The 27,699-nt window shown below is 38.8% G+C and overlaps 1 long non-coding RNA gene across 1 annotated transcript; it reads right to left on the bottom strand.

Moving 5' to 3' along the window:
• Window positions 1-10,666: 10,666 nt before the first annotated feature.
• LOC131348085 (uncharacterized) lies at window positions 10,667-26,765 on the bottom strand. Its single transcript, XR_009203884.1, has 3 exons — window positions 26,485-26,765; window positions 12,740-17,170; window positions 10,667-12,545 (listed from the first exon to the last, which is right to left on the bottom strand). It is a non-coding gene; the product is annotated as an uncharacterized LOC131348085 (long non-coding RNA).
• Window positions 26,766-27,699: the final 934 nt, after the last annotated feature.

Below are 27,699 nucleotides of genomic sequence, written 5' to 3'. Positions count from 1 at the left end.
ACATCACAGATGATGAGAAAATTAATCCTTGTCTCTAGTTACTTTTGAATAATAAACTGTAAATGCTAAAAACAAGCTCTTAAAACTAAACGCTAAAAACACGGGAAGTTGATTGAAGCTAAATGCCAAAGAACAACCCATTAAAGCTGCATGCTAAAAACGGCTCAGTGTAGCTAAATGCTAAAAACCTCACATAATGACAGAGAAATGTAGTGATTTGTTTTGTTGTAGTGAGTAATAGTCGAAAGAATTCCATGAAAAAAGAGTTGAAGTAAAATGTAAATAAATAAAAATTAAATAATATTTGGTAGAAAACAAAATAGTTCCTGTTAATAAGTTGATTCATTTGTAACCTCTCACAGCTGCACCTTATTAACTAGCATGTCTATAAACTTTATCACAGATGATGAGAAAATCGAAAATTAATCCTGGTCTCTGGTTACTTCGAATAACAAACCTTCAAACTTTTTTTCTTGTGTGAAAAAGAACATCTCCAGAAACTTCCGTTCCCCACACAACAAAAGCTAGATAATATATAGTGACTCTTCCTCCAGAGCTCTGGTGCTCGCCTTTGGTCGGAATTAATTCATCATGCGGCAGATCTAAATGCAATTTGTTTTGCAGGGGTAATGTTCCTTGCTGCACATTTATCACGGTAGACTTCAGCACTGTTTGTTTAACTCTTCCGAGAACTCCATATTTCATCTGTAGGCTCATATTAGCAGCCAGGTTTATCATTAAAGGAGGGGGGAGAACACATTTGAGGTACTCTAACTTAAAGGACACTATTATTTTCTGTGGAACAGCATGACGTGTGGAATAAATACCGGATCGATCGAGAGAATTTTTCCAAAGACTGAGGAGCAATTTTTGTTTTAGTTTTAAAGGTGCCTACACTGAGGGAACCAAATCTTTGTGTGTTATCTAGACGTTTTGCACATTTAGTTTGCTCTGATTGTGTCAGAGAAGGAAAAAATCCTGTAATTTCTTGAAAGGAACATGAGAGCATGCATCCTTTTTTCTTTTTAAGAGAAAATAGGAAAAAAAGAGACCTCCGTTTGTTCTCAGGTTAGGAGAATCTCATCTTGATAATTGGCAAGACACAGCTTCCAAGGTACAAAGATCTCACGCTGCGACTCGGCTTGGTGCTAATTCACAGTGCGAACAGATTTTTGGCTGCTAGAAAATGTTTCAGAAGGAATTGTAAAGGATGTCTGGCCAAATGCTTTGCTACAGGTGGCAATTAGCTGTGCTCAAGTAAAGTGTAGGAAACAAACGTTTAAAATGAACTGTGCCATTTATAGAAAAAGTGTGTGTGTGTGTGTGTGTGTGTGTGTGTGTGTCTGAACAACGCTATACCAGCCTTTCTTCACATCATGTACCATATAAGGAATGGATGTATGATGTGTTTACACTTCACAGGTTTATATTAAACCAAATATGGTGTTTAAGCTACATAAGGTGGTCGCACCACATGATTTCAACCTCATAATAAATGGATTTCTGATTATTTTTACAAAGCAAAATACATAATAATATGATTATATGGTGAAGTTTTGTGAGGAGGCATTTTTTATTTAATATTTTTTGAAAGGAGTCTCCAGTGTCAGCTGGAGTACTGTTTCTCACTATAGATGTTGGACTACTGATCAGAAGTTTGTCACTTGAGGAGTCAGGAAAAAATGTTATATATATAAAAAAATACTCTTTACAGAAAACAGAAAAAAAAAATAAGAGACTACTGCAAAATAATCAGTTTCTTAGGTTTTTTTCTTCCAAGTTCATGTATTGGTGAGATGAACAGTTTTGTTTCATTTTTTGTGAACTGCTGACAATATTTCTCCTAAATTAAATATAACTATTGTTATTTAGAGTGTATATTTAAAGGAAATGACAACACATCAAAATAACCCAAGATCATGCAGTATATTTGCAGAGCTTTAATAACTCAAATAAAACAAAATGCAAATCATTTGTAAACAAATTGCGTTAATGCTTTGGCTAAATAACATTAAGAAATCAGTATTTAGTGGAATAACCCCCGATTTGCATGCGTTTTTGGCTCCATGATCTCCACCGGTTTCTCACATTAACTTTATACCACTCTTTTTGCAAAAAAGCAAACAGCTCAGCTTTGCCTGATGGTTTGTGATCATCCATCTTCCTCTCGATGACATTCCAGAGGTTTTCAATAGGGTTCAAATCTGGAGATTGCAGTGGTCTCTTATTTTTTTTTTCCAGAGCTGTATTTTGCTTTGTTAAATTAAAAAGCACATTTGAAAAATCTATTTCTTAGGTTTAAATCATGTGGCACAACCGCTATTTTAGTCCCTGTGTTTAGATGTTTAATATAAACCTGTGATCTGAACTACTGTAAGATTTGCTCATATACATGTAGAAAGATAATTAAAAAATCAAATCTGAGAATTTAACAGTGTTGTGGGATAAGTCACGGGATTACGTAACTAGCTCATGGCCTCGAACAACCTCACTGTGTTAATTCAGCAATGTTTGATCAGGATCAATTCTGACGTTTTAACAGTTAGATAATGCCTCGTTCTTCAGCTAAATCTGATCTCCCCGGCTGCTGATACAACATTTGACATTTCTCCCGACAAGACCTTGCCCTTTAGTTGCAGAGCAGAAATGACACATTGATTTACTTCTCAATACAATCAGAGTTGAGGACTCTCTCCTTGTGTCAGTTAAAGGAAACATAATGCATTTTCCTACGCGACTTAGGGCTCACTGGTGGGGAATTGGTCCAAAATAAATGGTCAGACTAAACACTATTGATTGAGCAAATTTTAAGGTTGAAGAAAGGTTACTTTCTGTGTGGGTTTTTATATTCTGGAGTAAGAACCTCACTGAGTTTGAGCCCTCAGATTTCGCATGATTTAAAACCAATTTTTTAGATAATAGTAGTTTGTTTGAACGGATTTACGCGTCATGTTCTCCCAATTTGGTTATTTTCCAGTTTAACGTGGCCTAGAAGTGAAAAATGAAATAAATCCAAAAACACAACAATTCAGACAAATGGGAAAAGGTAGGTATCATTTGTGAATGAAATTCTTACAGCTGATGAGACAAGGACGAGACATTTGTCAGTCAAGATATACAAGAAGTTGGAAAGTATGTCTCTAACTCTATTTCTTGTACATGTGTGGAGATCTGCGTTCACTTTAAACAATTATTTTTTGCTAGTGCAACTAACATTTATAACATTTAAATCTAAGAAAATATCAAACGTGTTTGTATTTATAAGAAAATGGAATTCATTCAACGCTACTTTGAGGAAGGAAATTCATATGCCATGATGTTAGATATACTGATAGCGTATCATGGCATAAAGATTAGTCTACGATCTCTAGAAGCACACCTAATGAACGCAGGTGTGTTTCATAGATATAACAATTCCAGACTAAAGGATTTAAGGAATGCTATGAGAGCAGAGCTGCATTGATATACACTCTAATAGACTTTTAACTGCTGCAGCCTGCTGGACTTCCTGTATATCTTGAGTGACAGATGTCTCGTCCAATCAGCAGTAAGAATTCCACCATACAGTTTTCAATAACATGCTTTGCTTAGCCATAACAGCAACCAAACAAGGTTAAAGCTAGCACATGCTTCCTCTGCATATATTCAAACTGAAGCTCACGCTACTTTTGCAAGCTACAAAAAGTAGATTGGTGCAATACTTCGTTACTAATACGTACGCATGACTACTTCCATCCTTCTCCTGTCTTAAAAGGATGGTAATTATCTCGGTTTTGACTAATAGGTGAGAATTGCCAGTGATAAAAGACTTATTCGAAACGTTTATTCATGCTTCACACCTCATACCAGGCTTCTAAGTTGGCGACGTGTATTTGTATTCCGAGTCACGCACCAACAAAACGCTGATTCCCCGAATGATCACAGCAGTGTAGCGTGATGTATAATTGAACACTGACAAATTCATGAACTGGTCACTGAACTGGACGCCTTCCACCTCTGGTGCATTATTAAAGCCAAACCGGAGCATTATACAAATACAGTGTACTCGCAGGAGGATTCGCCTTCTTTTTTCTCATTTCGCCTGGTGAGAACAGAGTCATCAAACCATCCTGCTGATGTAATTGCAAATCCTGTGTGTAAAGATCTAATACATATTTTGTGCATTAGAGCTAATAAAGCACAACAGAGGTTCTGCAGCAAAAAGCGCATATTAATCGACTCCAATTTCCTCTGCGTTCCAGATGGACATATAGAATCAATAAATCTACTCGTAGCCAAGCAAACGCAGGACTTAATTTCTTTCTAGATTAAAAAGAAAAAAAATATACGGCCGCGGGCATGAACTGAACTCGTCCACCCGAATAATAGCACCACCATAATAACTATAACCTAATTGCATCAAATCAGTAAGCGAGGTTTACAACTGCTTTATTAGGAGGTGTGAAACAGCCCAGAGGTTTTTTTTTTCTTGAAAAAAAGAAAAAATAATAAAATGGCCATGCATTTCCGCTTTATCGGTTGCAGTGAAAAAAAAGAGAAAAAAAAACGAAATGACCGAAGGCAAAGCAGACGAACTTTCGTGGATTCAGATGTAGTGTAGGTGTGTCAAGAGAAAACCAGGTCTTTGTGTGTCAGATAGATTTTGCCAGATGGTTACATTTATTGCGGATTTAGTCGTTACTAAACCCATAAGGTCTTCTAAGAGGTGAGGATGGACTGCAAGGTATAATGTAGAAGTAGGTACTACTACTAAATCTCAAATATAGAATCGTCTCCACTCTGGATTGGCTTTATTAACAGGTGATGTGTGTGCGACTGCATAAACCGACGGCACTGTGGCAGATTTAAATGTGACTCTAATGGAGAGGGACAAGAAGCCCGAGAGGCAATAAAGAGAATCTCAGGGCGAAAATCCTATTTAGGTGAAATCAGGTGGATTACGAGTCATCCTGCTGAAGAGAGAGAGATAAACTGATGATTAAAAAAAAAAAAAAGGTGCTACTGGAGTCAGCAACATTTTCTTGCAAACACCAACTCAAGTCATCGAGACAGAGCAAAGTTCCTTTTCTAAAAACCATTTAATGCCTGGTGCATTTAATGCCCAGCTACTTAAACGTAAGTGGGAGACTAGAGACTCTCTCTTTCTCTCTCTCTCTCTCTCTCTCTCTGGTTTGTCTGTCTCTCCTCCCTTCCAGTCTTCCTCTCTCCATTTCCTTCTTTATGCCTAATAGCTTCATTAAAGCAAAGATCAATAAGTTAATTTCATTCCCCACTCACAGCTTGAAGTGTTAATGGCGCATCTGAAGCAGTAGGAGCAGCAGCTGTTTCAGGGAGCAGACCCTTCCATACGCACACACACACATCCACACACACACACACACACCTCTGTGCACTGCTGTGCTGGGACGGTCAAACCATATCATCGTTTCATTTTACACCCAGCGGTCACAAATTCACACGTTCTGATTTTCAAACCCCAAACTATTTTTCTAACAGGATAAACTTGGAGGGTTTTTTTTAAAAAAAAAAAAAAAAAGAAGTAGCTGTTAAATGTATTGGTCGTAAATAACATCCCCATACACCAAACAGATGCAAAGAAACAGATTTTGAAGAGACTCCAGCTTACTCGTAGCAGAAGTTTTCAAAATTGAAAAATATTCTGTGGTTAGAGACTACAGCTCATTAGCATGACTGACTCAATTGAAACATTCCTCTGGGATCACTATATGAACATTGGTTGTTGTTTTTTTTTTACTGGTAGTTCTTCATAATTGTCTGAATGAACCTAACAAGATGATGAGAGTTTGCAAACAGGTCTGAAAACCTCCCAGTGTAATATAATATGCTCCAGTATTCTGGACCTGCATATCTCTGGTAACCAAATCAACTAGGCCTATATTTGGTGGGCGACCAATTGTCTGCAAAGATGATAACCCGAAATTGGATCCCATCTCTTCGTAATCCCTGCTTCTGCTTCCCTTTATGTAAACGTATTGTTCGCTGCATCTGTTCTGGTCTTTTTTATTTGCGATCTTAGAGTTATGCTAATAATCCTTATACGTGAATGATGGCTTTGTATACTAATTGTATTTAACCCTTCACTGGAGCTGTTTTCTGGCCAAGAAGAAATGCTGCAGAGCTTCAGAGTATGATCATAAACTTACATTCCTTTCACTGTAATCAGTGGCGTTTCTGAAATTTGGTGACAAAACCCCCATTTGGACCATATACCTCGTCCCCCTCAATTCCTTATCCCCTGCTTACTAAGTCCCAACCAGTAACCTAGTTTACCCCACCGAGGTATAGCTTACAAGGCAGATTGGGTTTGAACCACCTTGGAGAGAAATGGAAACTGGTTTTGAACCACCCCAGAACTGAACAAATGCATCTGTTAGTTTCTTTAATCACATTTTACTGCCCAGAACCAATAACCAGTCTTAAATCCTCAATCCCGAAGCCGGTTGCAAGACCTTGCTCCATAGTCTCAGTGTAATACCGTCCACTCACCGGTCTTGTACCTTGTAATATCTTTCTACACTTTTGGACACAGAATCTTGGAATTCAGAGAGCCAGTCAGATCATGTTTACATACTTCAAAAGCTAACTACTAAAGAGTTAGCTTCATAGGGAATTTGCACACACACTCACACAGAGTAGATTCAGGACTCCTCCTGCACGATGGACGGGTGACAGGTTTTCACTAAAGAGGACACTGATTACATAGAGGCACTGAGTTGCTAATTGAGAATGATAACGTGTTCACTTGCTATTAATCTCACAGGCAGTACATTGAAAATGGTGATGTTTTAGCTTTAAACAGAGCTTACAGGAATGAAGGTCATATTTTTAGACAATAGGCACAGATTGCATTGCAATCATTTGTTGTGTTTGTTTGTCCTCTAGGTTCACCTCTGAGTATATTATGGTATTTGTTTTTGAATTTGAGATTATATGATGAAATGACAATGACAGCAGACTTTTATTCATTCGTTCAACTTGAGTAATTGGTTTGCATTCTAGTCAGAGTTGCAGTACATCTACAAACCCGTATGGGGATGGATGGATGGATGGATGGAAGGATAGATGGATTGATAGCTAGATAAATGGATAGATGGATTGCTGGAACACACCCTGGATGTTACACCCAAGCTCAGGACCTTGGAGCTTTGTAGCAGTAGTGCAAGTATAAATTATTTATAGCCACTCATTCATCAAATGTGGTCTTTCTTTGTCCTGTGAGTTTCTTTCCACTCACTCAGAGTAGACATAAAAGTGAAAACCTCTCACTCGCCTTTTTATTTTTGCCTTTTGTGAGAGTCCAATCCTTTAGTTTCAACACAAATGCCATGTCAACCTTTCTGGCAAAAATCCTCCTATTCTGATCGTATCTGTTTCCCACCCATCTATTCATTCCATAGAATGTATTTCATCCTTAAGCCATGTAAACTGGTGGTACACTATCAAGCCCCATGGTGTACAGGCTCTCAGTTTCAAATATGGAGTTAATAGTAAGGGAAGTAAGTGCTCTCAACTTTGGCAAAAGCTCTGTGAAGACAACTGTGTTTTCAGATAAAGAGCAAAGAACATGCTGCTGATGGAAACTTGCATTATCGTTGACCTATTCCAGCACTTGACACTGCCCCGGTTGAGCTGAAGAGTAAGAGGCAATCAGCTGGGATATATAAAGGCTCTGGTCCAAGGTCTTCAAGATGACAGTGCTGAGACTGGGACAATATGACACATCCCCCCATTCCTATCACATAAAAAAAAACCCTACAACGTTAAACCCTAATGCGTTCAGACAGGGACAGATGTGTCTCATGCCACCAGAGATTCAGTGACTTTCCTTTCCACAGTTCATACAAGTAGGTGTAGGTGAGAAGAATCCAGGTGACTCGAATTTGAGTTTGAGCTAAAAGCGATGGCGAGAAATCCTATCCGTCACAGCAGAAGGTGAGCAGACAAACGGCGTAACCTTCCGCATGTTTATTTCTCCAGGTGATTTATCACGGCTGCTCTCAATCTGCTGGAGTCGTCGCATTAGCAGCAGGCACATTTGCATATCGATCCATCAGTCATTGTCTGGACAGCTAGACACACAGGATTGATGTTTTGGATACAGAGCCTGGGCTTCTCTCTTCTGGTTAGCAAAAACACGGAACGTTGCACAGTAACAGCACAGCTCAAACGATAGACTTTGTTATTTTAATTTTGTCATTTTGGGTTTTAATCATTATTAAAAGTCAGGAAGGGTAGCGTTGCATTTTATACACGCATAAGGCAGATGGTCGAATCAAAAGGTAGCAGCTCGGACCAATCTGCTGAGGAAAATGAGTTGATTAGATTCAATTCTGCTTATTTTAAGAGTATAAATAGGAATGAACAGGGCACTGAGTGGAAAGCATGGGGTTGTGGCACAGATGGTTTCATAAATGACATCATATTGAAAGTTTGATAAGCAGAACACATGATTTTCAAGTCTAAATTCCACTGTTACACAAACAGCACTTCCTCTCTACAGCTATTCTTCAATGTGATGTTCTTGAACATGGGTTAAAACAAAAGAGTGATAACTTTCATGTGAATCACCGCTGCTTCGAGGTCCAAGCCACAATTATGAGAGGCGTTGAGACGTGACTAAGCCATCAGGTTCAAAGTGCTGGCGGTTTCCGCACTGCCAAGCGCCGCTGAATTATAGCACAGTCGGCTCCAATTCATTACACAGATGAAAGGTGAGTTAGCCCATTGTCTTTCCGATTTAGAAACCCTTAGCATTATTAAAGTCCTGTCTGACCTCGCCACGCTCGATGTTTTAACGCTTTTTCTATGGCCAGTGAAGTAGCTTACATTCTGTTCATGATGTATTTGAGAAAACTTACACCTCCACTTCTGCTGTTAGAAACCACATTGAGGAAAGAATTACGTATCATTGCTTTTATTTTGTGATGCGGTTTAATTCGAGCTGATGGAATTACAGTTTAATCTATGCAGATTTGTACAGATTCACATGATCAAACATAAAGCTAGAGATACAGTTAGAGATCACAGCAACTTTGGTAGACAAGAAAAGCTAAAATACAGCTCATTAAGGCATTCAGACTATGTTAATGCATGCATCCCCAAAGAAGTAAGAAAATAAGAACATATACTTTGGGTGAAATGGATTTGAAATACACAGTTTCTTAAAGTTGACATGTTCAAGTATTTTCCTGGCACTTACTTATGGTCCAAATAAACTTTTCACAATTTGGTCCAGAATTCAGCCGCAAGAATATCCAATGGGTTTAAAACATTTACAGCATTTGAAAGACGCCCTTATCCAGAGCGACATAGAAAAGTGCTTTACAGTCTGTATTAATGAACGCATCGATACGAGTTTGCTGGGTCACAGATTAAGGATATTATGAGGTTATTAAAACGAGTGAATAAAATGTTACATGTCACAAAATGTCAGAAAAAAAAGGATAAAGGATGTGTACCATTGATATCCAATCAGAAGAGTGAGGCAGGTCTAGTTTCTATTAGTCATGATGCTTGGAAATCCAGAACACTCAGTGTTTTATGCAATGAATTTCAGGCGAAAAATGTGTGTGTCTAACATTATGTTCACACTTTGTTCACAAGCGACCAGAGATCATTCATTTTCCATAAACAGTGAGCTTTGACGAGTACATGTGTCCAGCAATGCGACAAATATGGAGTGACTTGGTACAGCAATTACCGATGGGAGCGAAAAACAGTAGAGCGCAAAGAACACACACTCTTCCTTTATTTATTATATGATGTAGATATACACTAGTGAATTTTCTACTGAAATGCCAAATCTCCCTATGGAATGTTTCATTTGAGCAGGAAAACTGATTTGTCATCAAAAGTGGAATGCTAGTTGGACCAACCACTGTTCAGAGATTAGCTGTTTGTGTTAAACTTGTGCCACCACATGGTACAAACTCTCACTACACTCTCAGACTGAAATTGTTTTAAAGCCATTTTTTTCAGCTTAATAATCATGTGTACAGGATCTCTTTTTTTTTTCAGTTTGTTTCGGTCGGTGTGACAGAATGCAAATATTTATTAAATGTCTCACAAACATAGCGTACGTCTGGTCTTCATCTGTCCGCTGAACAGAGTGTAAAATCTTTCTGCGAGGCTTGGTGCACTTTGCATTTACTTTCCTGGCCATATAAAGGTGCTTCGAGCAGAAGACTTTTTTATGACCAATGGGAGATGTCCAGAAAGAGACTCCTAATTGACGCCAATTTGTCTCCTCTCATAAATTCATCATTGCGGGGTCGAACCTGTGCTCTCTGGGCAGCTTTTAGTGCTCTGGGACCATAAACCATGCTAACATATTTGAACATCAATATTGCATCGGCCGCACTTTTCCAGGAGGACCTGGCCACTTTCCAACATTCTTGGAGCAATGACCATGACAACTTATCTTCCCAAGGATATAATGAATAACTGGGTGATCCTTTCTATGATTAGGATGCCATTTATTCATCATTTTTCAACATTCATTCTAATAAAAATAAATAAATAACCAAAAATATATAAATAAATAAATAAATAAATAAATAAATAAATAAATATCAACCAATCTTAGGTTTAAAAAAACTAATTTTGCTGTTGTTTTTCCCCTGATATTCTATTAAATATTGGAGGTTTTAGCATAGAATTAGCAAACAGACAAAATATACTTAGCTAGCATCCAAGTTAACAGCATGAGGACATTAAAACTTGTTTACTTTTCATTTTTTTTTATTAATTACTTGCCTTTAATTTTATAATTTGGGTTTAAGTGTTGACCCTTCACGGTTCATATCTCAGTGTCATTAAATATAAAGATAATAAAAGGGGGAAAAAAACAATGAGACGTCTTCGTGTGATCTTTAGAAAATTTAGATGATGCAACTTTCTGTTTATACTGTTATATTTTATATTGAGTTGAGCTCATAATCATTTCCTTTAGGGTTTATTCATCTGTTTCAAGTTATTATGTATTCATCCGATTATGTGACTTCAGATAGCAACAAATAGTGAAGTACTGTATGTGGATTTTTCCCTCCACTTCAATATTATGTGTAAAAATAAGGGGGTGAATACTTATGCAAGGCTCTGTAACTTTGTAATGCAACATATAACTGTCTAGCAAAGGCTGCTTGGGAAATTGCGACGAAACAAGAGAGTATTGCATTAGCTGCAATTGCAGACGATTAATGTTGTGCTTACATGTTGAGAACTCTTCAGTGATTTGAAACTTGAGTGCAGATGAATATTAAGCTTTATCACCAGCAGTGGGCTTTTTCAACGCTAATCTATCCCTCTCGATTTATCCATGACGTTCGAAACTCTAGAAATCCTTCACTAGGAAGTCTTTCGCACAACCTAAATCCTGTCGTCATCCTGAACTGTCGAATGTATCACCGGTTCAAACTAAAGCAGATATTTTACACCATACAAGGTCATTATTTACGTGATGTGAAATCTGCAACCGGAAACCACAAGCTGGAAAAGTGCTGATTTGCTTCCATGCTCGATCAAGTCTGCCGCTTTTACACCTTAAACTTCTCGTTAACCATGGAACAAACGAGCAAGGTGTTTTTACGATCGTTTAGATGCACATTTTATGACCGAATGCTACATCTGACAGCAAGAGACCGGCTCTTGAACATCGCATACAGTGATTTTGTGTATTTCTTTGCTTGTTTTCTAGGATCATAGAGATTTCTCATTTGAACAGTCTTAAATCAGATTAAGATATTTTTTATGCAAATTGCACCTAGTCAATATAAAAGCTGTTACCACTTACTTATTGAAAAGATTTTGCACAAGCAGCAATTATGGTAAAGGTTAAGGAGCTTAAGAAATGCTCAGAGACAATATTATTCAGCACTTGAAGTTGAGTGGAAAAAACTACAGAGCCAAAGCAAAGACCTGACCTTCATCTACTGCAGTACAACAGGTAAAAAGTTGATAGAACCAGTTACGTTATGTTCAGATAAATCAATCATTGCAAGATTTCACAGCACTCTCTTAGACTAATGATAAGGAAAGGAAAAGTGAATACAGAAGCCAGCAGTCACTTGACATAAGTTGCAGGATGACCTGAAAGCAGCAGGAACAACATTAAGCAGTGAACTGCACTGCAATCATCTTCTTTTCTTTTCGAAGAAGAAGCGATCAGAACATTTACATTTCTGGCATTTGGCAGATGTCCTTATTCAAAGCGACTTACAATTTATCTCATTTTGTACAACTGAGTAATTGAGGGTTAAGGGCCATGCTCAGGAGCCCAGCAATGGCAGCTTGGTGGACCTGGGAACTCACAACCTTCTGATCAGATGTCCAACACCACTAAGCTACAACATCCCCAGAGCAGATTGTTTACCAACAATATTCTCTGGTCAGACAAAACAAGACAACAAAAAAATACTCTTTCACAATAATTTGTCTTGTCATATTTATAGAAATAAGGGTTTGACTTATGAGCATTCCTACAGTGAAGCGTGGTGGTGGGAGCATCATGATACAGGGCTGCTTCTCTGCAAACAAACGAAACAAACAAAACAATCAACTACATGGCGGTAATAAAATCTCACCTCAGGAGGGTTTTATTCCTTGTTTATTTTATACAAACACAAGCGTTTCACTTTCATTAACTTAATTTGCAAATATCAGTGATGTCCATGTAATCAGGTCATCGCACTAAACAAACATGCACATGTTCTAGGCTTACCGTGAGATCATGTGAAAGTATTTGCTGCTTTATCCTACAGCAAAATGTTCCACATTTTAAGTCTTCTTCGTGCACAAAGTCTCCCTCTAGATTGCTGTGAACTGATTAAAGAAGGATGTTTAAATTTCTTCAAAACAAGCTTTAATCAACGGGAAACAGATGACAAATAACAGCATGATTAGTGTCTCTTTAAAAGACTGATGGCATGTTTTTTGGGGTTTTTTTTATGAAAGCAAGACACTGTGAATGAACTGGTGGTCAAGAACAAGAACACAGTGATACACACAGGGCTGATAAAGTGTGTGTGTGTGTGTGTGTGTGTGTGAAAATGACTAAAATTATTTAAAAAATTTTATAAAGAAAAATGTTAAAAAATTAAAAAGTTTATTTTTAGGGTTAGGGTTAGGATTAATTTTGATTGGGTTTAATGACAAATTTATAAGCTACATTTTTTTAATAAATACATTCAAGCAAGTAAACAGCTGGTGAAATGGCATGTTAAAAATAACATGCATATTGAATAACTGCCTAAAGGAGCTTGTTCTCTATCAGTAAATTTGTTAACATGTATTAATATGAGAGGTTTTAAGCCATATTTAAAGAAGAAAAAAAAATTGTATTAAAAACACTGTGTTGTTTAAAAAGCCATTATAAAGTGTTACTTTAGGGATTTTCCAGTATATTTGGCAGCAGTGGTTGTAAATTTAGTGCTTCGGAGGAGCAGATTTTGTTTTCTCCCCAGTCTAGTTTGGTCACACAGACCTAGCAACCTTGCAAAACTGAACCCACACAGTGGGAAAGAGACCACTACACTCATTTCTCTTCTACCTGATTCTGATTAGCACTTGCTGAAAAAGTAAGCATGTTTTCTCCAGTGTGCATGTGTACAGCTCCTTTCCTCTCTCCTGGCTCACTTACACCCACACACACCTCCGCTAAGCCACAGCAGAGCCTACGCAGTATGTTTCTTTACTTGTTATGGATGTTTGACTGTGCTCCTGAGATTTAGAGAGGCTCCGACTGTTTCAGCAGGGGACGATGTTTATTCCGTACAGAGCGGTTATTTGAGCTGAGCACTGATTGGAATATAAAGGTGAAAATTAAACTGATGAGCCTAATGTAAACAAAGCCCTGTTTGCAGGCTTCTATTCCCTCTACTGCAGCGGGAGTCATAAATTCCAATTCGATAGAAACTGCATTATGAATGGGATCAATTCACTGGTGCAATTTAAATGTACCAATTAATTACTGGCAAATTAATGGAAAAGACAACATAGAGTGTCTTAGTAAGGTATTGGGCCACTAATACAGCTTGGCATTGATTCTAAAAGTCTCTGGATCTGCATTTGAGTGATGAACAGTGGTGTTTTTAAGGTGGTAAAGACACAAAATATCACATATAGGAAAAGAATTCTTTGGTCGTCAGTCAAAATTGAACTGAATAGGGCCCGGGTTTACGCTGAGAAACATAAAGGGCAAGAGAGTCCCTAATCCCTCTCTCCAAACCGGCATGATGCATCCCAGGAAGTTGATTCGACTTGGCAGCTCTCATCTTGCTAATCCACCCTTATCACAATCTTGTCAGTTACAGCTTCATTGGATGTCATGACAGCTCCATGCGCCAGGAAACAGGGAAACAAACTTGATGTCAAGGAGCTTTCTAGAGCATGATATAGTCACTGGACTGTAAAAATCATTTGTGAGGTGTGCAGCATACTAGACTTGTCCTCAGGTGCTTTGAAATCTAGCAGTTTTCAGATGGTTACAAATATCGTGTCTTGGTCTGAATCAGTGGATCCGGAGCCTATCCCCGGATCACTGGGTGTGAGGTGGAAAAACAGCACAAACTGAATGCCAGTCCATCATCAGGCGCTACACACATGGGGCAATTCACCAAACTCCACCTACTGAAATGTTTATGGTAGATGAAATAAAACTGAACCCACAGGAAACCAGTGCAGAAACAGAAAGAGCATGCAAATTTGACATAGACACCAAACCAAGATCAACTTTGAACTGGGACCCTGGCGCTCTAAGGGGTCAACACTACCCAATTTTCCACCGGACCAATCCCTATCAATAAATAATAAATAGTAAAAACTTGTAGTTGTACTGTCAGTGAAAAGAGCCGCTTGACTTGAGCAGTTGGCTTAAATGGTTGTTGATTGGAAGATTGGGGGTTCAAGCCCCAGCACTGCTTTGGTGCCACTCTTTGGCCCTTGAGCAAGGCTCTGAACCCTTTCTGCTCCTTGAATCATGTCTGACCCTGTGATCTGACTCCAGCTTCCTAACGAGCTGGGATATGCCAAGAAAAGAATTTCACTGTGCTGTGACAAATTCTTCATCTAAGAGCTCTCCTTGTTAAAGAAGGCAGCTCTTGTCCACCATGGCTAACAAAAACAACCTATTAACTGGAAAGGAAATCAGGACTGCAAGACTAATCCTTCCAAACTTTCAACAGAGTTTGCTCTATAACCAGGAGATCACAGGTTTGTATCCCAGCGATGCCACAGCCATCCATTGCCAGGATTCCACAGAACAAATATTGGCCATGTTCATGTTACTCTCTCCCCTATTAATCAGCCAGTCATGGCTAGCTTAATGGTCTTCGAGAAACCATGTTCTAGCTTCCACTCCTTTGTACTTAGTAGCTGTTGTGTGATATGGGGGAAAGCTAGCTAATCTAATGGGTGGGAATTACTAAAGATTCCACGAAAGATCAGTGGAGATCTGTGCAAATTAGTTATAAAGCAGCAAATACAAATGATTCACTACTCAGACCAATCCTTTGGTGAGGCTTGTCCGATGTCCCTTACCTTCACTACTTCAGTTCTCACTTGTATTTAATTGCAACTAAAAAAAGACAAAAGCCAGATAAGCAACATATATATGAAACATGAAATGCTCATCACATGGCCACTTCAAGCGACATCAGTTATTCATGCTAGTGTGAATGCAGGAGATGGCTGGGGTAAAGACCGGGCTTTAGCTCTTGTAATGACTTCTTTTCAACAAAATTCAACAAAATCACTCGCTTATTAGTATTCCTATGAATTTTATGTGATGTCAGGGTTCCTCCTCTGAGTCAAGGATTGATCCTTGTGCTCCCTCAAGGACATTTCTATGCGCATTTTGGCTTTCTCAAGATCTGGATTTCTGCTAAGCTTTTGATGCATGTTGTTGAAATTGACTTTATTGATCATTTTAAAACCTGCTGTACAATTCTCATTGTTTTTGCGTCGTTGCATTAGAAGGAGTTAGTGTGTGGCGTAAGAGAGACATCAAGAATGCTAAAGCAACAGCACGCAGTCTTCCCAGCGTATCTAAAAGACTGTATATGATTTATGGCTCACACAAAGCAGTTTAATCTGACAAAATTTGGAGATATTCATACAAAAATAGCTTATAATCTTGCCTCCAACCTTCCCCATTGAAAATGTACAAATTTAAAAACCCGAGACCTTGTTATTTCGACAGATTGCCATTTGATCCTGTGTATTTCTGCACACCGAGGAGCCTCACACGGTCAAGTTGGTCTGAACCACAGGCCACATTCTGTTTTTCTTCCAGGAAAAAAGGAAGAGGAGTTTCAGAGGATCAAATCTGGAGGGAAAAAAAATTGCTTTTTTTTCTACTGCATTTACGTAAGGCATTATGTAACATTTTTCATCTAATGAATTTGCATTTAATCTTCTGCTTGATCAATTTAGTTAATGTCTGGAGAAACAGTTGTCTGCCCAGTAACCTGGAAAATGGCTTTACTTCTACTTTATTATGCCCAGAGTTAACATAAACATGTAGGAAAGCAGGGGCATGAGGCGCACTCCTAATGGCAGACATAATAATCAGTTTGGCAGTCAAAATAATTTGGTCTGAAAACGCATGTAGTGTCTCGTCCATTTGCTTTTTGTTTGTTTGTTTTCACTTTAATTGCATTGACTCATACCTATAGAGGTAGAAGTATTTAGCAACAGAGTAAACAGGAGGACAGAAAGTATATAAAAACTGTTATGAGTTTATCCTTGAACTTCACTTAGTTAGTGCAGCTTAAAACATTATGCCATGGCCTTGATAAAGAGAAACATTTGAATAGAATATTAATGCCATGTAGCAATTATCTGGGAATTTCTCTCAGTTAATTAAAATTAGATTTTAATCTAGATTGTATTTATAATATCAATTTTTGTTTAAATATGATTTTCGAACTTTTAACTCTATTTAAAAAATCATCTCAAAACATCTTAAGTTTTTAAGAAGACACTATCACATAAGAGGGTTAGGGGTTCGAATACTCCAGGTTCCTCGTCTAGTTCGAAGATGCGAGTTATGGGGTCATGGTTTGGGTGTGATTGCGGTCTAGAGTGAGTTGGTACCCCATCGAGGGTGTTCCCCGCCTTGTCTCCTGGGAAAGTCTCAAGGCTTCTCGTGACCCTGTATAGGATAAGCACAACAGATACAACAGAGTATCAGCTGGTATTCAAGGCAACTGCGCCAATATTAAGTTGTGTAATTATATTATTATTAAACATTCAAATCTAGTGAGTCCAACTAGTAGGGTATGTAGCCTACTTTATTTCAGATTTAGCTTCATATTTGGGTTTCATATCCTCCCCTTCATTTTATGCTCCATTAATGTTTTTCAAATAAATAAATAACTACATCCAATAAATTCAATCTGACTTTAGTTATGCCCATTATTTTATTACATGCAACACACAAGACATCACTTGGACCCAAACCGCCTGAATTCATTCTGTATGATAAAAAAATATGGTTGTTATTATTATTTTTTTTTTTTTTTATTATTATTATTTTTAGGTTTTCATTGAGAATGCTTTATAACCAATCAGCTGTAAATCCCTGGGGTGATTGTTTCATTAGAAATTTTCTGATTAGAAATAATATTTTAGCCCGTGTCTCACAAGAGCCTCTGAGAGACGGGGAAATACACTTCATTATGGCAAAGTGTTGATACAGTGAGCAGCCCCTGTTTGGGGAATAGCTTCTATATCCGCTGTCAGCCTAGGAGTTTCTGAAATGGAACGGCTGCATTGTTTGTAATAGGAGATCTCTCCAGTGCATACAGAAGGTAAGCTGTAATATGTTACTGAAGCATAAATATTGCAATACAATAAATGCCATAATTCATATTTTATATTGTCAAAATTTCCCATTGATAATTCATGGAAATGGTAAACAGTCGTCAGAGCGATGTCTAGAATGTCTGGGAAATGTATAATAATAATAACATTTAAATAAATAAATAAAATAAAATGTCATTTCTGCGTAATCTCCAAAGGGTTAGGAAGTACCAACAGGCAGGTTACGTTCGGCCGTAGGGCTCCGCAGATCTTTGGATGATAAACAGGAGAGCATCATTGCACACACTGATTCATGCTGATGTCTTGTACAGGCACGGCGCGGCGAAATCAATAAGCCCCTAACCTCCAAATGAGCAAAACCTGTTGTGGATCTCATTCATCACTCACACATTCTTAATGAACCGCTCGAACCAGTAAAGGCGCCTTGCAGGGTGGTAAGTACACACAGGCGGGAGGTGAGGAATGAGCAACGGATGAATTAGGTGTAGCACCTCTGTGGCCTACTCTATTCGCTTCAGCCTTGGATTGAGCATAAATCACTTCCGAGCCAAGCCGACACGGATAGACTCATACGTATTTTTTTCACCCGTATGCGTCGGTACGGTTTAAAGCACCTCCGAGTGATCCATTATGGCTCGGATCCTCTGCGAAGGTGCAAAAGTCAATTACTCGGTTTAAATTTGGAGAGTTTGTTAATTCGGTGAAAAAACAAAGGGAAGAGAGGATATAAATGAGGTGCAGTGTTTTCAGCCCAATAACGTGCATGACTGCCAAAAGAAGCCCACGTTTGATTAATGGCTGATGCATTATTAAAACTATTTTCCTTTCCCAGGTGGAAGTTATAGGTTGTGGGAAGAACTTTTTCTTAATCCAAAAAAAAACAATCTGTGGTTTCAGCTCCATGTCCTGCTCTGACCCTTAGCTATCGCACTAGTGGAGAAAAACAGTCACGGCTGTTTGCTCGAAGATGCATGATTCCAACCCGAGTGTCCACTGCTGATTTGCCATCTCTTGGCAGCAGCACTGTCTCCTGGCACTGACTCAATGCAGGCTTATTTGTTTGTATGTGTGTGTGTGGATGCATAGCATGCATGTCAAAGAAAAAGCAAGAAATTGAACTTGAATTATGGTTGTTTTTATCCTGAAAAGTAAAACCCTCCCCGGAATGAACTTATTATTCATTTTCATGCTGCCCAAGTTTTACTTTGGACTTAAATTCCAAGCTACATCTTTTGATTCGTGATTGTATTTTCACTTTGGTTGATGGTTGGTTTCTAATAGTGGAGGAATTTAACCCTCATCACATGCATGTAGGTAAATTATTTCGCTGAAAGCAGCAGATAAAAGTTAAAGCTTTTATAAATAAATAGATACTTGTAAAATTGCAAAAATGTTTTATATAAAAAAAAACAATATAAATAAATATAAAAACACCAAAAATATATTTATAAATTTGGGGATTAATATGAGTCAACAATGTTATTATTTTGATTATTTATTCATTTATTTATTTTATCCTTTTGTTATTTTTTGCATTATAATTTCTTTTCTATTCATTTTTTTTTTGTAATAATGTATTTTTTATAATTAAACAATATAAATTAATTTAATTGTCAACAATGTCAAGGTTCATGGTAACTAATGGTGTCTTTAACAGCAGAACTAATAGAAATGTTGTAAAAACATGGCCTAGTTGTTTACTGCTTAGATATTATTGCTCTTGATGGTTATAGCTTCGATGTGATCGGGGTTGTACCTGTTGAGAAGATCAGTTCTTTACCTCAGGAATGATGAACTGCTGAGCAGCACCACTATCACCACATGGCTGTGTGATAATGACTAACTGCACCGTGCCCATTATAACATCTTAATTATTGTTCAGCATGCTCTAATCAGCATTTTTTCATTGTTAGCGTGGCTTGTAGCGCTGTCACTTCAGGATAGCATGTTTTCCATCAGGTTGTTAATTGAGCCAAAACTAAACTGAGTCGTTAGCTACGAAGTTATTCGGGGACAGGGATTCTCGTACCTTCTCAACTCATTTTGCATCATCGAATTAAATGAAGAAAACTTAAAGGACAAGGTTTTGTAGTCTCCACTGTGCACGGCGGTTTTAATGCAAATCATTAATCACTGCACGCTCAAGGCGCAGAGTGTCTGAGAATGTGTCACCTTCATGCGGAGAGAACCGCTACGTACGGGATGGAGAGGGAGTATTATGGGCTTGGTAAAGACACAACAACTGCTGTGCTTTTCTCTGAGGCGGTAGGTCATAACCTGGGCTGTTTTTCTCCATAAAGGAGTCAAAATTTGATTTCTTTTCATAAGGTTACAGAACTTCTGGCAGTGTTTTTCCACTACTTGTGTCTTGTGCCGTGTTTGATTAGCAAGAGATTCTTTGGAAAACATGGATCTTTGATCCTGATTAGGGTCACAGTGGATCTGGAAGTAATCCCAGGAACATTGGGAATACACACTTGTCTATCCCAGGCCTCTAAACCCAACACACATTCATACACACATCAATTCTTCCAAATCCATCAAATCATCAAATCTTCCAGGAGGTTTTAGGGCAGTGGGAGGACACTGGACGGACCTGCAAGAGAACACACAAACTCAGAACAGACAGCTCAGGATCCAACCAGGTTTTGGTTTACAATGTTCTGGGTCACAAATTGATAATAAACAACAAGGCTAGATTACAAGGCCGAGGCTAGACAAGGCCAGGACTTGTGCGATGGACATTCCACATAATCAAAGACTACTAATTACCTTTTAAGCCTTCTGTAAGAAGACATTGTCAGTGCTTTTTAACAGCAAGGTTTTTCACTACAAGAAAGACTTCAGTATAGATTTTTTTTAATAGCCTATGGCCACATCATTTAATAACCCGGTCCTGCTTAAGCCGTACTGGAGCGTAATCATCCCACACTGATAAAGCAGACACTTTTGAGAGTCTTGGATTTGTTAATAATTCTACCATCAACGGACCAAACCCAGAGTTATCATTCTGCACCAATTGTCTTTATTATTTTTATTGCTTTAGTTCGCCTCATATTCTCTGTCCGAAGAGCTCCTCATCATCTCATATTGCCCATTAAACCAGAGAGACAGGTTAGGCCTGAGTCTAGATAGAGGTTCCTGTCCAATTTTCTGATGTTGAGGATCGATAGATAATTTGATGGATGGCATCAGGAAAAGAACAGCCCAGATTATTCCTCATGAGGGCCGTTAGCAAAGAAGGCCATTCTCCGAACGAGCCCCCGAGTAGTAGCCTGAAGTGAGGCCATAACGCAATACCGAGGCACTGACAGAACATCCCAATATTTCACCTATTATCTAATTAAAAAGCTAATATCCAAACTTGCAGCACTGACAGTACAGCCAAAAAATACTTATTACCTCATATATCCTATGAGTGGCCAGCACACTGTGGGGAAAAAACCTCACATTTGCTCAAATTGATCCAGCAAAACATACAGCATATCTTTTTAATGAGGAAGCAGATATGCTTGGGAGAGGCGAGCCAGAGGCCACGGTTTGGAGCTAATTTAGCAGACCTCTTACAGCCCTCTTGGCTGAATATTTATTCTAAAGGCCATTGTTTTGGCATTTTCCGTACTGCTGGCCAAGACGAGAGGATGCAAAGCGTAGTCTGAACCCGTCTGTGACACATGAGGTGTAGAAATGGAAAATGTTATTGCACTCTGGAACCCTTTGGAGCGTGAGATTCCTATCCATTTACATTATTAATTATGAGCTGCAGGATAAGGGCTGGAAGCTTGGCTTTGTCAGGCGCCAGTAATGAACCCGTGTGCAGCTCAACTGTGAGGAGGAGGAGAATTTTTTTTTTTTGGAGAACTCACAAGAGGCAGAGCTCCTGGAAATTTGCAATTTTCCAGCAGGAGTCAGGAACATACCCGGTGTGATCAACACTCATTAATGAGATGTGGCGCTGCAGCTGATTAATGTGGCGGCTGACATGAATTCGTTCGGAAATTCAAAGAAATTGTGGGGCTGCTTTATTGTCAGAAACACAAATAAGGGGTTAATTAAAAGTTTTGTTATTTGCGTAATTAAGCTCAAATGATTAACTTTTTACACGTGTCGATTTTGAGCTGTATTACAGGTTAGATAGAGGTTGACCTTAATTAACCTCCATTCCTTTAAAAATGGTAACTTTACTAAAAAGGTAATGTTGCCAGGATATTTTCTCATCAGGCCTATACACAGTGGGAAATGTGTGTCTGGGGAATGAGAAATAAGTTTTTTCTTTTTTTTAATTTAATATACAGGACAGAGTTATTAACTAACGCTCTGAAGGGAAAGGCTCGGTAATAGTCCTTGAAGTTGAAAGTTCATGGAAGTGCAATTAATTGTCTGTGGAAAGGTGCGCCACGAAAGAACACACTCTCAGCATAATTATATGGAACATTAGACAGAATCGTGGTCAGACCAAACAAAATAGAGCTCAAATTCTGCTTGTCACATTTGGGGAAAAAGAGGGATCCTAAGAACTTTCCACCTGCAGTGAAGCATGGTGAGCATCAAGATATGGAGCTGCAAATGCTAAAGGAAACACAAATGGCTTGATGTATTAGAAGAGAATGAAATCTCAAGCAATTGAATCTGAGGAGAAGATGGACAAGAATACAAACATACAGCCAATATATAACTCAAGCTATAGCCATTTTCCTGACTTGAATCCCGTCGAAAAATTTATAGAGGATTTTGAAACTGCCAAGTCTGTCAGACAGAGCCTCGTATCCTTGGGGAATTGAATACAATGTGCCAAGAGCAATGGGCCAAAACTGAGCCATAATGTTGCAACAAGCTAATTACTTCTTATCAGACGTCTCGAAGCTATAATTGCCAACAATAGCTTTGCAATAAAAGTACTAATGTTGGTAATTTGTGGTGTCCAAATTATTGTTCCCCCATCAATTTCATTTCTCTTTTAGAATTACTCTTGTTTTAATACATTTTCATAAACACAAGTTCAAAGTCAAAGCATTATGCGTGTAAATTTAAAGTGGAAGAACGCTATGTACATTAAATAAGTGAGGGCAGTTGTGGTTCAAGTGGTTAAAGTTCTGGGTTGTTGATTGGGGTTCAAGCCCCATCACCACTGTTAGGCAATTGAGCAGGGCAATTAAGTAAGGCTTATCAAAGCTGCCCCTGCACTCTGACCCCAACCTCTGGGATATGCGAAGAAAAGAATTCCACTGTGCTATAATGTATGTGTGACACACCATGCAAGTTAACTTGTGAATTCTTATAGATTTGCACTTGGGATGGTTGCTTCTGGGAACGTTGATGGAGCTTCCCTATCAGCAGTTTAGTGATTATAGCTTATTCTCCTGCAGTGGAATCTGGGAAATGATGACCCATGTGGTCAATCGGCGTGAGAGTTGAATTATAAACAGTTGCACTGGAGGTCAACTTTGAGTTTGTGCTGACAAACGATCTCTGTTAATGAGTCCGGCTCGGTGGTCAAGATGCAGCCTCGTTTCAACACGGCTGACCACATTTGTTATTGACGCGGTCGATTCAGTCGGGTTCCGATCGAGCACTAAAATGGATGGTGCCATAAAAACGGATGCGACTCCATCTTATTTCCGAGAGCTGGTCATTAGGCAAACATTTAGCTTCCGCATGCCTGTGCCATGTAATGTAGGTTTGTTTTATTATGTCTTATTTGATTTTCTGCTCTTCTGAAAAACACCATCCCCAACACCACCAATTCAGCTGGAGCCTGGAAAATGTCGTCAGTTTCGCGAAATCAAAAGCATCATCTCAGCCTTTCATTAGCAGGCGCGAGGAGGGAAATGAGCAGTCGGGTTGAGGGACGAACTGTATTTGCACTGGAGTACATTCATTACAGCCCCCCTTCTCTACTCATTTTAATTACCGACAACAAACAGCATAGATGTTTCCTAATAAGATGCAGTCAGAGAGGGGCTCATTATGTTCATGAAGATGGAGCGTGAAGAGATAGCTTTCACAGGAAGAACGTGCCGTGTTGCACGAGGAGGAAGTGCGACCGACTAGGCTACAGGCCAATCCATGAAAAACATTCATATGTTAGTAACTATTTAAAACAAACGGTTAGACACCAGCTGTCCAGATTGTAATTTTAACATTAGACAAAATACGACTTTGTGTGAATGATCTGTCAAATTTCTTACTCGGGGAAAGGAAAAATAATACAACACGATTACAAATATTACTATAAATGTATTGCTACAAATTATTCTGTATCTGTGCTGAAAAGTTTACGCTAAAATATTTAAAAATCTAAAGTCTAAAAGCTTTGACTTTACTGAAGGTGAGCCTCACAGAAATGTCAGGCAAAATCGTACAATTTGTCATCAACGTGTCAAAGTTTTTTCTTCCTTCTTTGTTTCATGCAAGAAGTTGTGTTGAGTAGAGTTTGATGTTTTCATTGAATTCAGAAGAAAAGGAAATCTGACACACACACTGGACCGTCAACACGTTGCTTCAACATTCAAGAGAATGTCTACAGACAAGAACTATTAGACATAACGGAATTAATTTTCCCATCTATTGTGCGCACGCCTCAAAAAGCTGACATGGCTTTATTTTCCGTACGGCTAAATTGACTAAATTGATTTTGAGAGGTCTTCAGCTTCAAGGATTTTTTTTGGCTCATTGGAGCATTCTTAGTTAATTGTTTTCAGATATTTGCAGCTTCATGTTGAAAAAGAGGTCAGGTTTAGGCTCGTTCGCGATATGCAAATCATATTTACTGTAAGGAAAGATAACCATCGCTGTCATTTACACTCAGCTCAGGCCGTGGAGATGTTTGCCAAGAATTTATTAGGTACTTTTATCTATAATTGAGTGCAGTGGCTTGAAAATAAATAGATTTCTTTATGATAACCAACAGTCCTTATTTCATCCATCCATCTATCCATTTTCTATACCCGCTTTATTCCTAATTAGGGTCACGGGGATCTGCTGGAGCCTATCCCAGCACACATTCGGCGAAGGCAGGGGTACACCCTGGACAGGTCACCAGTCCATCACAGGGCCACATATATAGACAAACAACCACACACACACACACTCACACTCACTCCTATGGGCAATTTAGAATTACCAGTCAACCTAATGCACATGTTTTTGGACTGTGGGAGGAAACCGGAGTACCCAGAGTAAACCCACGCAGGCACGGGGAGAACATGCAAACTCCACACAGAAAGGCCCCTGTCTGTTCGAACCTGGGATTTAAACCCAGGACCGTCTTGCTGTGAGGCAACAGAGCTAACCACTAAGCCACCATGCTGCCAGTCCTTATTTCAGTAAGAGCATATTCAGTTCATTTGTATTTGTGTTCAATTCTAATAATGAAGAACTAGTTTAAGTGTTTCAGAGAAGAGAATTGATGTATACCTACTTCTTACCCTGAGAGATTGTGGGACCAGTAGAGCAGTGAGGGAGCATGGTGCAGTGTGAGGAGTAATAAGAGCTTTGCTAAGGTAAGAGGGAGCTGGTCCATTTTTGGCTTTGTAGGCAGTGTTTTGAATCTGATGCAGCTACCGGAAGCCAGTGGAGGAGCACAGCAGTGGGGTGGGGTGTGAAAACAAGTCAATGAGTTTTGTAAGAGTTGCATTCAGAGGTAGACCAGCTGGTAGAGACTTGCAATAGTCCAGTCTTGGAAGGACAAGAAACTGAACAAGCACCTGAGTAGCCTGTGTGGATAGAAATGTCTGATGATGTTGGTCAGATGATGTTGATTCATCTGGTGGCCACAATGGCTTTTTGGTTAGCACATTTCCCTCCCACCTCCATTGTTGGTTCAATTCCTGCCTCCGATCTGTGTTTAAAGTTTGCATAATCCAAATACATGTCCTGTATCCTGATTGGCATCTTTAAATTGTCTGTAGTGTGTGAATGTGTGGGTGATTGTGCCCACCAGTGGGTTAGCATCTCATCCATGTTGGCCCCTGCCTTGTGCCCAGAGTCCCCGGGGATAGCCTCCAGGTTCCTGAACCCCTGCGTATTATTAAGCGGTACAGAAAATGGGTGGATATTGATTCATTTTCCATAAGAGTGGCTCAGACTAATTCTAATACTTTATCATTTCTATAGTAACAACCCAGGCTGGGACTTGTATATCTAGATCTAGATACACAAGCTTTTTTTGTGAGATGTTTATGTCTTATCAAGTTCAGGAAAAATAATATCACAGTGACCGTTTGCAATGTATTGAATATGTAATAGTTGGTGGATTTTTGTGGTGTAGGATGAATAAATCAATTCAAGATGTGCTGTAAAAGGAATTTCATCAGCTTCTGGGTGACAGCACAGCACCTTATCATTGATTATTGCAATAAATCCGTTCAAGAAACACTTACTTTGTCGACTAACATAATTCCTAACTTGCTGTGTTTAGATTCAGTCAATATTTTAAAGCACCAAACTGCTTTATAGTGAATATATCGGCTATGTGTTTTATTTGTGTAATGCTACGTAACCACAAGAAGTCAAAAACTAAATTAATTGTCGTTTTTTAGCTAGATCCGAATCCTTTTCAATCATAACAACCATCTATTCGAACCTGTACTTATCACCAGAGTGGCACAGTGATCATAAAACAAGTGAACATGGCTTACTCACCCTTCACTTCATTTCGTGCACTGCTGAATTCATGTTGAGTAATGAACCATCAACATGGCCCGGTCACACATCCCGGGCTTAAAGTGTACAGCGTGTCAGGGAGGAGCCATGGCTTCTTCGAGCAAACAACATGTTCATGAAGAAAACATCTTCGCAGCGGCCTAAACAAATGGAGCGTGCCCTGTTCTGCCTCTGTTGTGGAAGACGCTTATTTAGTTATGACAGGTAGGTGCGACAGCTTTACTGCAAGACATTATCACGCCTGCGACAACAGCTGAGAAAACATGTTTCTTTTTTTTTTTTCTTTCCGTCTCCCTCCCTCATAAAATCCACAATATCATTTCTGAGAAAGAGAGGTCTAGGTGAGATTTTTTGAATCGGGGGCAAATATCGCAGTTCAATACTGCCCTCTGATGGAGAAAGGGAGAAGTAAAGGATTTGCTTGCAAGAAAGGTAAATATGGTAGAAAGTAATGTGGTTGCATGGGGGTTTTGGGGAAAAAAAAAAAAGGCCTGACCTGTTTATGTACATTTTAATCCTCAGACATATTTTACATATAAACACACTATAAGACTACACTGTTTTAACGGTCTACAATATTAGATGAACTGTCTCTTGCTTCCCTTCGCTCATCAAATCCATATTAGAGGGAGAAATTAACTTGCCCGTGACAGTAATAGTGCTTAATGCTCTTGTTATTGTTGTGATACAAATTAAACAGCTGCAATTTTGTACGGCTTTTTTGGGGAATTAGAAGAAGCTCCATGGATTAGCACAAGGCGACGGGTGGGTGTTGTGGGTTTTGTTTTTTATTTGTAATCCAGTGTTTATGTCTATAAGTTGAATGTTCTGTGTGTAATAACCTATTGCCCAAAAAAAATAATTAATTTCCAAAAAAATGAGCGCAAAAAATAGCGTATCCTTAAATTCCTTCCAGTGAGGCCATTGTAGAACTATAGCAGAAATTTTATATGTAGATAGATAGATAGATAGATAGATAGATAGATAGATAGATAGATAGATATTAGAGCGAGAGAGAGGGGTTTGCATACATTTTATTTCCCCCAACGCTTGTCGCAGATGATGAATGAGAAGGCAAGATGAGCGGCACAACGTGTAGCCATCGAGGACAGACGAGTGTCACCAGCTGTGGCAAGTAATGGAACTTTCACGGCATTGTGGGAATTCCGGATCTGCAATCATTTCCCTATTCAC

This window comes from Hemibagrus wyckioides, linkage group LG28, assembly GCF_019097595.1.
Source record: "Hemibagrus wyckioides isolate EC202008001 linkage group LG28, SWU_Hwy_1.0, whole genome shotgun sequence".
In the NCBI taxonomy this organism is placed as follows: Eukaryota; Metazoa; Chordata; class Actinopteri; order Siluriformes; family Bagridae; genus Hemibagrus; species Hemibagrus wyckioides.
The sequence above is the reverse complement of the archived record's forward strand: the minus strand, read 5'-3'. Positions and strand labels throughout refer to the sequence as shown.